General features: G+C 44.5%; 1 long non-coding RNA gene across 2 annotated transcripts in view; it reads left to right on the top strand.

Annotated features, from left to right (window-relative positions):
• Positions 1–11,524, top strand: part of LOC147433770 (uncharacterized) — a 44,015-nt gene extending 32,491 nt beyond the window's left edge. For both annotated transcript variants that reach the window (XR_015185298.1, XR_015185297.1), the window contains exon 2: positions 7,164–11,524. This is a non-coding gene — a long non-coding RNA (uncharacterized LOC147433770). The remainder of the gene's footprint in view (positions 1–7,163) is intronic.
• The last annotated feature ends 874 nt before the right edge of the window (positions 11,525–12,398 follow it).

The following is a 12,398-nucleotide window of genomic DNA, read 5'->3' as shown; positions in this document are numbered from 1 at the left end:
AGAGGATGTCTAGGCTCAGTGCAAGGTCATGTAGGTCCCACCGTCGCACTTAGCAAGTTGGTGGATATTAGGAAGTGAACTCAATAAAAGGCATAAAGTCAAGGTGGAATCACCAACAGAAAGTATCCAATAGTTGGGCCACATTGCACTTTTGGATGCGGTCCCAATGAGGATAGATGGTTAGATGACCATTGGGAGCCCAACGGAAGCATCTCCTAAAATTTAGGAAACTGCTATTTTGGGCCGTGAAATGTGTTCGCGTCATTACCTTTGGAATGACACTGGGAACATTTTACAACTCTGTCGCGAAGTCAATTGGGCAACTGGTCGGGAGATTTTTAGGCGGCAACCCTGAAACAAGAAAATGCGTGTAATTGTGCCAAGTGGCACATTTCTGTGCACTTTCCTCATGCAAGAGAAGGTAGCGCTGAATTTATAGCTGGGAGGCTCATTTTGGAGTTCTCTGTCACAGGTTAAGAGCTATGAAGTGCTTCCTTTCCCCTCTATGTACAGTGTGGTGCTAGGAGTGATCCTGTGCACACGATACACTGCTCTCTCTCTCTCTCTCTCTCTCTCTCTCTCTCTCTCTCTCTCTCGCCTACGTGCAGTTATGTGATGCCCCACAAGAGGGCTTTTCATTTAATTGATGTATAGTTGTGTGGGTTCATGCACGATTGCCGAGGCAAGAGCCTCTTGCATAGGTACTGGATTAGCTAGTGGCTAATCCCCTGCAGGTACATGTGAATTCGGCGTATGCGTCGTGAAAGTCATCTATTGCGTGGGGATATTGTCTGTGAAGCGTCCTAGTATAGTTATGTTGCCAAAATCGGCCCAGAACAGGTGGATTTCAGCCCGGATTATGCGGGACAGCTCGTAGGAAATCACTGGTTTTATTCCCTCTGTTGAAGTAAAAAGAAATACCGAAAGGGAAGCCAATATTGGGGCCTACAGGTTGTCGGCGTCTGCTCGGAGCATTCTAGCTTCCTAGCCTTGTGTGTGCTTAAGTGTTAATTCCCATCAGAGGTTTCCTTTGCACGTTCTCTCTGTGTGTGTCTAAAGTAAAGAATTTCGGGTGAAAGCCAAAGCCTATCGCCCCACGGGCCGGTTTCACTTGGAGTTCTTCTAGCTCTTTCGATTTGAGCGAAGAAGATAGAAAAGGCAAAAAGCGAAGTAAAAAGCAACTCTTCGGAGAGGGCAAGAAAAAGGCAAAGAAGTCTAAATCTCGCCCAGTTTCGAACAATTCTACGGAGGACTCGTCTTTGGATAGTTCGGACTCCGATGACCGCAGATTCTATGCAAGGAAGAAGAATTTTTACAAAGCCTACCAGTATGACTTTCTCGAAGATAAAAGCAAGAAAGTCCGAGAGTTCAAGAAGGTGACAGTCAATTAAATTTGACACATTTTCTGGATTTCGAGATGCTTTGAAGGCTTGTGGGTGACTACCATGGGTCTATACCTTGCACTTTCCTTCAAGGGTAAATCTGGGCTTATCCTGGATTCATCTAGGTATATTTTTAGTTGTATTGCAAACATGCAGACTTCACATTGTGAAGTTTTTGTCCGAGTTACGACGAGTTGATATTGTGCTAATTCTTTCTATCTTTTGTGGTGCGTATGCCCTATCAACTACCTCATTTTTGTGATAATTTTTCCGATTTAATGCTTCTTTTAGTGCTAGGCTTCTCACTCGGCAGTCTGCCCTGGATCTAGAGTCTGAGAACTCAGCACCTCTTGGGTGATGTTATATATCTGGTGTGCGTGCGTGTGGTGTGTGTTGTGTGGGGGAGCATATGTTAGTACCTAGTTCTACACCCACTATTGGGCACTGACGACGTTTGTGGGGATGTCGTGGTATTTAGTCAATACTATGCATGATGGAGCTGATGGTTATATTGTCTTGTGGGTGACTACCATGGGTCTATACCTTGCACTTTCCTTCAAGGGTGAATCTGGGCTTATCCTGGATTCATCTAGGTATATTTTTTAGTCGTATTGCGGACATGCAGACTTCACATTGTGAAGTTTTCGTCCGAGTTACGACCAGTTGATATTGTGCTAATTCTTTCTATCTTTTGTGGTGCGTATGCCCTATCAACTACCTCATTTTTGTTCTAATTTTTTCGATTTAATGCTTCTTTTAGTGCTAGGCTTCATTATGGCTGAGTCTGCCCTTGATCTCCCGAGTCATGACATAAATTTAGCACGCTAAACTTTGTGTTGATGTATGCTCATGTGTGTGTGTGCGTGTGGTGTGTGCTGTGTTGGGGAGCATATGTTAGTACCTAGTTCTACACCCACTATTGGGCACTGACGACGTTAGTGGGGATGTCGTGGTATTTAGTCAATACTATGCATGATGGAGCTGATGGTTATATTGTCTTGTGGGTGACTACCATGGGTCTATACCTTGCACTTTCCTTCAAGGGTGAATCTGGGCTTATCCTGGATTCATCTAGGTATATGCTTTGAAGGCTTTCATACAACAATTTGACATAGCTTTCTCTGGAGGGTGTTACTCAGAGCACTCCAAGATTCGGAGGACTACCTCTTATTGCAGGGGAAATGCTCAAACTTGGTGGTCCACGCTTCTATTGAACAAGAAAGCGCCAATTAAATGGCTGAGGCTTTTTATTTCTTTCTGGTTGACTCGGGAGTACGAACGTGACATACGAACTAGTTGGAACCATCTTCGGATGACCAAGAGAGATTCATTGGACGCTTATTGCGAGAGATTCTGGAGCTCTTTTCTACCAGTCTCTTCACTTAAGAAGATCTCGTTCAAAGAACAGATTGAGCGGTTTACCTTGGGACTTTCTACAGAGATCCGAGATCACTGCTTAGAGCAAAAGTCAGATTCCATTTAGGAATTCATGCGAAACGGGGTTTTACCATTCACTAAGGCAGTTTGATGTACCCACAGATGAAATCATGATGCAAAGGACCGAACAAACTTCGAACAATGAAAGTAGAAAGAAGAAGAGCAACCAGAAAAGAAAGAAAAGGATGCACCACCCAAGCTTACTCTTCGAGAGAGAGCTCTCTACATCAAAGAGAGAAAGCGCTTTGGATGCAGGGAAATTGAGCATATCTCCGCGAAGTGCCCTAAAAAGGCACAGAAAGAACAGAACAACAAGGATGAAGATAGTTCTGAGAGTTCGAAAAGCAGCTGAGGAACGTGGACAAAAAGGCAAGATGAAAGCAGGGCTGGCTCTAGATTGCATGGGTACTGACCCAAGCACGATTGATGAGAGTACAGAACTTTGCCGAGCTTGGGGCAGAGTGAAAGACCAGGAAGCCCTGATTTTCTTTGATGGAGGAGCCAAGGCAAACTTCATTTTACCTGAATTGCCGGCGCGGCTCGAGATCACACCCAATCGGATGGGAGCACTAGCAGAGGCAGTCTAGTGGCACATGGCAGGGACGTAGCCATTACACGTGTCATTGGCAAATTTCGGTTGCATTGTCATGTGTATTTGGGACACGAGGACTTCTACATAATGCCCTTGGAAGGTTGTGATGTCCTCTTGGGAATTCCCTGGTACCATATGAACAACGCCGTGGTCGTCTATCGGGCGAGAAAAGCGACTTTGACTACAGAGAAGGGCCGAACCATTGTACTTGATGTGAAACTTAAGGGCGAGTCTGTCCCTATTGTATCGGCTTCGGCCGTTTCAAAATTAATAAAATCCAGTCTGTTTGTTTACTCTTATCTTTTTGAGAGAGTTGAGTGATGAGAATAGGACAAATATGTCAGAATGTGATAAAGAATGCCAAGATTTTCTCCACACTCAAGCCGATTGCTTTTAGAGGGCCTGCCAGGCGAGTTACCACCCGCTCGTCTTGAGGATCATATCATTGATCTGATACCTGGAAGCACACCACCGAATCGGCCACCTTACCATGTAAGCCAAGCCCAGAATGAAGAGAATATGAACTAAGTGAAAGACCTCTTGGAAAAGGGTCTTGTCCAGCCTAGTACTTCACCGCATTGCTCTTCAGTGTTGTTGGTTTTGAAGAAAGACTGATCTTGGAGAATGTGCATCGATTATAGAGCTCTCAACAAAATCACCATGAAGAACAGATTTCCGATTTCTATGATCAATGATATTCTACAGGGATCCTCGTGCTTTAGCAGGATCGATGTGAAGAGCGGATATCATCAGATCCGAATCGCGCCAAGAGATGTCTACAAGACAGCTGGGAGATGTCTACAAGACAGCTTTTCGGACGACTTTTGGGTTATTTGAGTTTTTGGTGATGCCCTTTGGGCTAACCAATGCTCCTGCGACATATAACCGGATGATGGACATGATTTTCGAGAGTATAGACTATTTGTTTGCACTTTCTTTGGCGACATCATTGTTTTCTCCCAACGATGAGACAGAACATAGAGAACATGTGCTACAAGTCTTTCAGGCATTACAAGATCACAAGTTGGTGATTAATGCGAAGAAAAGTGAATTTTTCCTACTAGAGATACACTTTTTGGGACACATTGTGTCAGCAACAGGAGTGCAGATAGACCCAGCCAAGATAGAGACTATCCGTGATTGGCCCGATTTGAAGAATGTCCATGAAGGCAGAAGCTTCTTGGGCTTGTGTTCGTACTATAGGCGGTTCATTAGAAAGTTTGCAGAGCTTGCTTCCCCTTTGCATATTTTGACACAGAAAGGAGTCCCTTTCTCGTGGGGACCCACAGAGGTGACTGCCTTTCAAACACTGAAAGAGAAATTGACTACAGGACCAATTTTGACTTTGCCGGACTTGTAGAAGTCATTTGAAGTATATTGTGATGCTCGTGGTCGTAGTCTGGGTGCGGTCTTAATGCAAGAAGGTTATGTCATTGCCTATGAGAGCCGATGTTGTCAAGGCCTGAATTACAACACAGACTTATGAGAAAGAGCTTTTGGCGGTTATCCATGCTCTTACTCAGTGGTGACATTACTTACTCGGAGCGGATTTTACTGTCTTCACAGAGCATCAGAGTTTACGCTACTTCTTGTCACAAAAGCAGCTATTAGAAAAGCAGATGCAGTGGGCGAACATCTTGTCATAGTTTCACTTCCAGATTGTCCATGTGCAGGGACAAAAGAATTTGGTGGCAGATGCTTTGCCCTGGAAGCCGTTGGTTCTGGCTATTTCTGCGATTCATCATAGGAACTTCGAGGATACGGTCGATCAGTATGCCACAGATACAGATTTGCAGATATTTTCACTCGGATACGGAATAGGGAGATAGTAGCGGGATATTCCATTCGAGATGGCTACTTGATGAGGAAAACCATGTTCTTCGTTACACAGCCGTTGATGGAAAAGGTTACGACCGAATGCCACTGTCCACCTTTTACGGGTCACTGCGGCATTGCTACCACCTTGAAAGGGCTAGAGAGATACTTCTTTTGGCCGAGACTCAAGAAGGATGTGGACGATTTTGTACATAGTTGCTTGGTATGCCAGAAGGTCAAGTTTGACATGCATAAAGCATAGGGATTGTTACAGTCTTTGCCCCTACCCACCCGCCCCTGGGAAAGTATTGCGATGGATTTCATTTTTGATTTCCCACGAACACAGAGTGGTCATGATGGTATCTGGATTGTTATTGATAGATTTAGCAAGCAGGCTCATTTCATTGCAGTGAAGAAAACAGTCAAGCCGGATCACTTAGCGAGACTGTTTGTGGCCCAGATCTTCAGATTACATGGTATGCCCGAGACGATTGTCTCAGACAGGGACCCCAGATTCACGAGTTTGTTTTGGAAGGCTATTTCGGAGAACATTGGCACGTGGTTGTAGTTCTCGTAATCTTTCCACCCACAAACTGACGAGCAATCTGAGATTGCCAATTCAGTGGTACTAGATTTATTGAAGTCTTACATTTCGAATTAGAAGACTCAATGGGAAAAGTATTTACCTTTGGTGGAATTTGCCTACAATAACACGATACACTCTTCGACGGGGAAGGCGCCATTTAGATTATTGAACGTGCTATGAAGGTTCCACCCTTCCTAAGCACGAAAGATAAGATTTTTGAAGCCAATGAGTACACGCGTGACTTGGACACAACTTTTGTCAAGGTCCGCGAGGCTTTGCAGAAATCTCAAGAAAGATAGAAAAAGGTAGCAAATCTCCATTGTCGCGATTTGAAATTGAAGGAGAACGATTGGGTGCTCTTATGTTTTGAGAAGGCATGCCTGAGAAAGAAAAAGAGAAAGGAGAGGCTTTTTCCAAAGTTTAGTATGTGATACTAAACTTTGGATACTACGGACCTTTCCAGATCTCCGAAAAGATAAATGATGTCTTCTTTAGATTGAAGCTGCCCGACACTTGGAGGATTCACAATGCTTTTCATGTGAGTCTCTTGAAGCCTTTTAAAGACGATGTACCCGAAGATGGGAAGCCTAATGAGCAACCCAAAGTGGAAGAAAACGAGGAGATTCTTGTTTCCGAACAGATATGGGCACATAAAGACAGAAAGATTAAGGGTAAAGCGATAAGGCAGTTCTTGGTTGAATTCAAGAACTATCTTGCATTTGATGCGAAGTGGATAGAGGAGGAGGACCTAGCATATACACCTTTGATTGTGAATCTTTACCTTGAAGCATTTGGATTAGCATAGTCTATTCTAAATGGAACCCAGAATTCAGCTTGGGCGGAATCTAATGTAGCGGGTATGCACAAGAGGGGAGTTGCTCCGCTCCTTCGTCAACATATTGCCTCTGTTTTTGATATTAAAGTCACTGATGTGTCTTTGAGTTTCAGGGATACTGTGAGTTGACAGTATTCTGCTGTAATGACTTTATGAGCTGGAATTCCAGTTAATATGATACTGATTTGTTCTTGACTTGTTTAAGTGCAGGAATTGATAGACGAAATGACTGCAACATTTTGGTCTAAATGATCTCGATAGACATGGTTGCAATAGGGATTAGTAAATCGGGCATCTGTGAGGTCCTGAGTGGATCTAGATGTGATTGCTATGTTGCCGATAAATCATGGTCTAAGATCCGAATGAATTTGTGAATGTGATTTGTCATGTGATGTCAAGAGATGTCTTGTGATGTGACTGTCGATTGGTACATGTGCTAGATGTGTTTTTCCTAGTGCGTCGGTACTAACAGTCAATGTCTGCTAAGACAGTTTATGGCTTCTGTCTGTTTTGCAGGCGTAATCGAGGGTGATTACAATGCTTTCAAGAGGGAGGTATGTCACAAATTGGTGACGTGGCTGCCCTGTACACACATGGCTGCCTTGTACACGCACACACCCGCCCCTGGTGGAAAGTCTGACGTGGCAGCTCTCTGGAACCCACGCTGTTATGCTGACGTGGCGTGTACGGCATCGTAGGGGATGATGTGGCTGGCAGTACGGAAAAGCACACGCTGATGTCTGGCTGTTTTTCTACGCAAATTTAAGTTGGAAAAGTTTACGCAAATGTTGCTTTAGTTTCCACGCAAAGTTTGAGAGTAGGAATTTATTTTTTAAAAGTTGCTTTATTTTCAATGGGCAGCTTTTGGGGCTCTGCTTTTGGCATCCCTTGTAACTCTTTATAAGTGTGGCTTGGCCTCTCACTTCTCAGAGCATCTGGACGCAGAGTCTGAGAATGAGACCCAGCCACTCCGTGTACTTTGTGCAACAGATTAATACAAAAAGAAATACCGAAAGGGGCGCGAGTCTTTGGGGCCAACATCTCCAGGCACGGAACTCCGCAGGGCCAGTGTCGAATCAATTGTGAACTGTGAACTGTTTTGAAGTGAATCTCTGTTGTGTCGTGGTAGAATCTCGACTTGGAGTGTCCAAGTCTGCTCACAGAATTCACGATGATATTGTCAACCGGGGTTTGTTTAAAGAAAATGACGTGCTTGGCACAGCCTTGGTCGACATGTATGCCAAATGTGGTGCACTTCATAAAGCACAAAAAGTGCTTGAGGAGCTTCCTGTCCGGGATGTCATTGTCTATTGGAATTCTCTGATTTGCGGGGTTTGCCCAACTTGGGCACGCCCAAAAAGTTATGGGCTGTTTTTAGCTGATGCAAAGCAAGGGTGTCTCTCTAGACGCAATTCTTCAGCGGTTTTATATTCAACGCACGTGAGACCAAGCAAAACGGTGATACTCCCCTGGTCGACATGTATGCCAAATGTGGTGCTCTGCATAAAGCACACAAAGTGCTTGAGGATCTTCCTGTCTGGGATGCCGTCATCTCTTGGAATGCAATGATTTGCAGGATCTACCAAACTTGGGTAGGGCCAAGAAGCTCTGAGCTGTTTTTGGTGGATGCAAAGTGAGGGTGTGTCTCGAGATGCAATCACACGCGCCTGCATCTTGGAGGCAAGGGTCAGCTCCGGGCTGTTTTCAGCAGATGCATAGAGAGGGGGTCTCTCCAAATGCAAACAAGTACACTTGCACCTTAAAGGCATGTGCCATTACACAAGATGCTGATATGGGCAAAAGAATTCACGATAATAGTGTCAGCCGGGTTTGTTGAAAGAAAACAACATGCTTGGTAGTGCCTTGGTCAACATGTATGCCAAATGTGGTGCACTTCATAAAGCACAAAAAGTGCTTGAGGAGCCTCCTGTCCGTAATGTCGTCATCTCTTGAGATGCACTGATTTGCGGGATATGCCTAACTTGGAAAGGGCCAAGAAGCTCTGGGCTGTTTTCGGTGGAGGGTGTCTTCCAGATGCAATCACATATGCTTGCATCATGAAGGCAAGGGTCAGCCAGCTCCAGGCTGTTTTCAGCGATTGCAGAGAGAAGGCATCTCTGCAAATGCAATCATGTACACTTGAAGGCATGTGGCATTACACAAGATGCAGATATGGGCAAACAAATTTGCTATGATATTGTCAAACAAATTCGCTGTTGAACTCTCGGCATTGCCCTGGTCGACATACATGCCAGATGTGGTGCACTTTATAAACCACAGAAAGTGCTTGAGGAGCTTCCTGTCCGAGATGTCGTCGTCTCTTGGAAAGCATTGATTTGTGGGATCTACCCAACTTGGGCACGACCAAGAAGCTTTGGGCTGTTTTCGGCGGATGCGAAGTGAGGGTGTCTTTCAAGATGCAATCACATGCGCTTGGATCTTGAAGGCAAGGGTCAGCTCCGGGCGGGCATCTCTCCCAATGCAACCACGTATACTTGCGCCTTGACGGCATGTGGCATTACACAAGATGCTTTTATGGGCAAAAGAATTCGCGATGATATTGTCCACCGGGGTTTGTTGAAAGAAAACGTTGTGCTTGGCACTCCCTTGGTCAACATGGATGCAAAATGTGGTACACTTCATAAAGCACACAAAGTGCTTGAGGATCTTCCTGTCCGGGATGTCATCGTCTCTTGGAATGCAATGATTTGCGGGATCTTTCGAACTTGGGCAGGGCCAAGAAGCTTTGGGCTGTTCTTGGCGGATGCGAAGCGAGGGTGTTTCTCTAGATGGAGATTTGTTTTATTCTCTGATTTGCGGGATTTGCCCAACTTGGGCATGGCCAAGAAGTTATAGGCTGTTTTCAGCTGATGCAAAGCAAGGGTGTCTCTCTAGAAGCACTTCATCAGCGGTTCCATATTCAACGCACATGAGACCAAGCAAGATGGTGATACTGCCTTGGTGGACATGTATGCCAAATGTGGTGCACTGCATAAAGCACACAATGCGCTTGAGGATCTTCCTGTCTGGGATGTCGTCGTCTCTTGGAATGCAATGATTTGCAGGATCTACCAAACTTAGGTAGGGCCAAGAAGCTCTGAGCTGTTTTTGGTGGATGGGAAGCGAGGGTGTGTCTCAAGATGCAATCACATGCGCGTGCAACCTGGAGGCAAGGGTCAGCTCCGGGCTGTTTTCAGCAGATGCAGAGAGAGGGCGTCTCTCCAAATGCAAACAAGTACACTTGCACCTTCAAGGCATGTGGCATTACACAAGATGCTGATATGGGCAAAAGAATTTGCGATAATAGTGTCAGTCGGGTTTGTTGAAAGAAAACAACATGCTTGGCAGTGCCTTGGTTGACATGTATGCCAAATGTGGTGCACTTCATAGAGCACACGAAGTGCTTGAGGAGCCTCCTGTCCGGAATGTCGTCGTTATGTCTTGAGATGCACTGATTTGCGGGATATGCCCAACTTGGAAAGAGCCAAGAAGCTCTGGGCTGTTTTCGGCGGAGGGTCTCCCTCCAGATGCACTTACATACGCTTGCAATATGAGTGCAAGGGTCAGCAAGCTCCGGGCTGTTTTCAGCGAATGTAGAGAGGAGGCATCTCTGCAAATGCAATAATGAACACTTGAAGGCATGTGGCATTACACAAGATGCAGATATGGGCAAACAAATTCGCTATGATATTGTCAGTCGATGGTTGTTAAAAAAAAAACATCGTGCTTGGCATTGCCTTGGTCAACATGCATGCCAAATGTGGTGCACTTCATAAAGTGCTTGAGGAGCTTCCTGTCCGAGATGTCGTCGTCTCTTGGAAAGCATTGATTTGCGGGATCTACCCAACTTGGGCACGACCAAGAAGCTCTGGGCTGTTTTTGGCGGATGCGAAGCGAGGGTGTATTTCGAGATGCAATCATATGCGCGCTTGGATCTTGAAGGCAAGGGTCAGCTTCGGGCGAGCATCTCTCCCGATGCAACCATGTATACTTGTGCCTTGACGTCATGTGGCATTACACAAGATGCTTTTATGGGCAAAAGAATTCACGATGATATTGTCAGCCGGGGTTTGTTGAAAGAAAATGTCGTGCTTGGCACTCCCTTGTCAACATGTATGCCAAATATGGTACACTTCATAAAGCGCACAAAGTGCTTGAGGGTCTTCCTGTCTGGGATGTCATCATCTTTTGGAATGTAATGATTTGCGGGATCTTTCGAACTTGGGCAGGGCCAAGAAGCTTTTGGGCTGTTCTTGGCGGATGTGAAGCGAGGGTGTTTCTCTAGATGGAGTCACATGCGCTTGCATCTCTAAAGCACGAGGCAGCTGTTTTCAGCTTCTCATCTCACACTTGGATGACGCTTAGTCGAACGTCTCTCTCTCTCTCTCTCTCTCTCTCTCCAATGTGTTGGGAGCCTACACCACTCCTTCCACATGAAATTATGTGATAGGAATTTTTTGTGAGCTCCTTACATCCAAGTCTCATAAATATTATGTGTCACGGTAAAGAGCGAGCGGGATCCGCTTTTGAAACTTTTGCGTATCACAAGAAAAGGTGTCTTTCCAGGAGATCTGGGTACAATGCTTCATTTTGGTAATCGGCTATTGAATACTTGGAAGCTAGAAAGCAAGAGCAGCTAACAATTTGAGCAGAATAGTCAGGTTTCCAAGGTTGAAGTTATGTCATGGGTCACACTTAATGTAGAGTATGCCAATATGATTAGGGTCTAAATTTTTTTTGGGAGTATTTAGCCTTCTTTTTGGAAAGTTGTGATGATTGTGTCAAATTATTTTCGAAAATTCAAACATGCCTTTGCATAGAGATGAAACAAAATGAAACAAAATGTTATATCCATGCCTCCAAAAGGCCATTATGATCTATGAGACCAAAAGTAGAGAGAGAGAGAGAGAGAGAGAGAGAGAGAATATACTTTTTTTGATTTGCTTTATGAAATTTGCGAGGAGGAAGGGGCTTGAGGGTAAGAGGGGCCATGTTGCCGCCGAAGGCGGCACTGTTTTACTAGTGTTACTTAATGTTACTTAGTGTAGAGCTGATCAAATGTTCATTGTTAATACTTTCTTCAGCTAGGTTCTCTCTTTGAAACTTAAGGAATTAACATGATAAAAGAATTCACTTACAAATCCCAAGCCTCCGAATGTAATGACATCGCTAACTTTGACATATGAGCCACATTTCGAGTTGAGAAAATTGTCGATGTAGGGTGACTCATCAAGGATGGCAGCTGCTTGTTCATTTTGGAAAGTTTGTTCATATTCTCTCTTACTGTCCAATGGTATCAGCTTGGAGGGATCTACATGGTATACTGTTTGCAAGATTGTTCTTGTATAAGAACTTCGACTTTGATATCCAAGTGGTAGGCGACTTTTTAGTAGCTCTGAAAAGCTTTTAACCCTAGGAGTCAATTGGTTGGTTGTCAGCATAGAAGCCAGGCTTGCAGTATAGCTTGTTGGAATCACTAGAACCACTATCAACCAAAAAATTGTCACGAGTCGACCTAGTTTTGTGGTAGCCTCAACTCCTGCTTGTACCAGTCATATCCGAAACAAAAAATAAAAAATAAAGAAAATTGATCAAATATATCATGAACATGAAATTATTGTAATACAAAGCATAGAAATAATTGACAAAGCACCTAGGAAAAAATTGTCATCACAAGGTTTATTTATATTATTAAACATCACTCTATGGCAACCACAGATTGAAAAGCCTTCACCAATAAAGCTGTTATCC

Source organism: Adiantum capillus-veneris, chromosome 19 (assembly GCF_014529385.1).
Source record: "Adiantum capillus-veneris isolate H3 chromosome 19, ASM1452938v2, whole genome shotgun sequence".
In the NCBI taxonomy this organism is placed as follows: Eukaryota; Viridiplantae; Streptophyta; class Polypodiopsida; order Polypodiales; family Pteridaceae; genus Adiantum; species Adiantum capillus-veneris.
Note: the sequence above shows the minus strand (reverse complement) of the source record. Positions and strands in the feature narration are given on the sequence as shown.